This window comes from Chrysochloris asiatica, unplaced genomic scaffold (genome assembly GCF_000296735.1).
Source record: "Chrysochloris asiatica unplaced genomic scaffold, ChrAsi1.0 scaffold00033, whole genome shotgun sequence".
NCBI classification, from domain to species: domain Eukaryota; kingdom Metazoa; phylum Chordata; class Mammalia; order Afrosoricida; family Chrysochloridae; genus Chrysochloris; species Chrysochloris asiatica.
This window is the reverse complement of record NW_006408551.1, coordinates 1,000,905-1,003,905: the sequence shown is the minus strand read 5'-3', so window position 1 is coordinate 1,003,905 and position 3,001 is coordinate 1,000,905.

Here is a 3,001-nt window from a genome sequence, read left to right as displayed (position 1 = left end):
TGAAGTTATCAAGGACTTCATTTTTCTTGGATCAACTCTCAACATTCATGGAAGCAGCAGTCAAGAAAATCAAATGATGCATTAGGCAAATCTGCTGCACAAGAGCTTTTGAAAATGTTGAAGAGCAAAGATATCATCTTGTTCTTGTTTGTGTGTGTGTGTGTGTGTGTGTGAGGGAGATGTTCTTTCAAGATATTTGAAGTTTGCATACTATGCATCAGATATCTTGCAGATTGGCTTAAATACACAAGCAAATAACACAGTATTTTGCCTTTATAGTCCTCACCATCTACTGAAGACCATGAACAAGTGAAAGAAAAATTTCAACACATTAAAATTTTTGATGTGTTGTGTGATTATGTATTAGTCAGATGAAAATGGGAGAAAGAACATTTTTATCAGAGGCAAGAAGTTTATGAGAATTTAACAAGTGTTATATAGGTCGAAGTTCAAATCCACCAGTGGCTCATTGGAAGAAAGATGAGGCTATCTGCTCCCTTAAAGATAAGTCTTGTTGGAAACCCTGTGTAGAGTTGCTATGAATCAGAATCGACTCAAAGGCAATGGGTTTGGTTTTGTTTTTGCAAAAAATAAGCACCAAACATTCCTCCCACATCTGTCTCTACTCAACTAGGTTCAATAATTCATTTCAATGGTCACACAGAACTCAGACACCATATTCAGTTATGAGGTTTATTAGGGAAGTTAACCGGTTATAATGCAGGATCAAAATTCCTCAGGACACAGTTCTTCCGGTCAGGACAGCTTCTCCTCAGCCATCTCCACTGGCAGGCCTCTCTCTGACTTAGCAATGTTACAAAGCTCTTTTAAGGATGCTGATAAATGTCCATCTGATATACCACTTTACCATAAGCCTCAGCCTGAATGCGCTTAACTCTAACTCTTGTCAGTCAGCAAAAATAGCTCCTCATTGTGTTTGGAGGCACCCCACTCTTCAAGCAAGCCTCTTGCCCAAAGTCACTCAGCTTTACATACTTTGTCTCTTGCTTTTGTTGCTGCTACTTTTTGAACATTCCTTTGGTGTCACCATTTTCTGGCCTTGGCCAAGGAAGTTTAATTCCCAAGGATCTTGGGGTCCAAAGGACATGCTCTGTCTGACTCCTTTTTTATGGTAATAAGATTCCCCTACCTGCCCCAGCTTCTGAAGTGGCTCATTTTATATTTTTATGTTGTTGTTGTTGTTAAGTGCCATCGAGTCGGGTCCGACCCATAGCGACCCTGTACAGGGTTTCCTAGGGTGTAAATCCTTACGGGAGTAGAAAGCCTCATCTTTCTCCCGCGGAGCGGCTGGTAGTTTCGAACCGCTGACCTTAAGGTTCGCAGCCCAATTCGTATAATAATCATAATTAACTCTGTTAACCACTCACAATTGAATCATGTAACCTTCCAGCATCTTCTCTCTTACCCTCTGTTACCCAGAACCTTTAGGAAAACAATTGCTTGGTAGGAGTTGCAAAGACATTAAATAATTCACTATACCACAGGTTTATATAGAGTTTATTTCTTTCAGCAGTTCTGCGGGAGGAAGATGAGGCTGTCTAACTTTATAAACATTGACAATCTAAATTTGATTACAATCTAAATTACTTTACTATGCATTTTCCCTCTTCATTACTCAAAAAATAATTAGTTATTATTTTGGTTATAATTGTTCTTTTCTCTGTCTCTGTTTTTCTCTCTCACCAAATCCTCATGCATTTTGTTGAGATATTTTCCTGTTTCTCTTTCATGCTTCTTTAGTGTTGTAATCATTTGTATGCCTAATTAGATACATTCCAAGTTTGATCCTTCAACTTTTTTTTTTAGTGTTTTATTGTGAATTATATGATAATTTACATGGGAGAACATTAGTTTTACATTCATTCTATCATACATGGTATCATTGTCATGGTTCCAATCCCCTCCATGCATCATCAACCAACCAAAGGTTATACCCTGCAAGCCTGCCCCCTACATTACTACCCCCCGCCCCAGTCTTCAGCACAGTTGCTCTACCTCTCTGGATCTAAAGCCCCCAGCTGCTCCATCGCTCCACGTCATTGTCGCTGCCTCCATCTCAGGCTAGGGTCCTGCTCTCGGCACTTCTCCGTTGATGGTCCCAGGGACCTCTGCTCCTAGACTGAAAGGTTAATCACTTCCTTCCTTGCTATAAAATGTCTACCTTTACATTTCCAACCTTCACAATCAGTCTTGATAACAATTATTCTCTATTGTACCACAAGAGAACCATCTGCATTTCATTTCATCAACTCTGCCTAGGCAGATTGGATGATACTTACTGGAGATTTTGCCTTCCTCCAGGTCCCTGGTCTCTAGATTCCCTCTTGAAAGCTTGTAAGCCAGTCACTTCTTGTCTTTGTAGCCCTACTCCCCCATTTTGGGTAGCCAATGTCCAAGTTGCCCATCCCTGTCTACTCTGTGTGTGGATGGGGTGGGAATGATTCTTGCTGTAAGAATTTGTTCCCTCTTTTGACCTACTGTTTCCATAGGTGTAGGTCAAGTCCATCAAATTGCATCAGATTACTCTTTTTTTCCTCTTCTTTCTTCTTCTGGTTGAGCTCTGATCATCTGGTCATTGAAGCCAGGTCAAGTGGGTTTTATCTGCAAGTGTGGGTGTTCTTGTGCATATGCCCTCTCTTTTTATCAGCTGAATGCTTCACTCTCCATATTCTCGGGCTTAGCTCGCCACTTCATTGTTGTTTTTCCCTCACTTCCCCTAATAGGTGACGAGTGTGGTCGCCAACCAGAGCGTGTATTCCTACTGAGTCTTAGTCTAGGAAGGGGGTTTGTACTTGCTTTGATGTTTCCTGGGCAAGCAACTTGTTTGTTCTGTCCGTCTGCCTCTATTGTTTTGTATTCTTCCTGTAGGTCTTTCTTTCAAGAAATTTCCTCTATTCTAGCTGTTCCAGGCTGGTCTGCTCATCCTTTCAAGTGGAAATTTCCCATCTCTGGAGATCTGGATATGGTTCTGTTCCTTCAA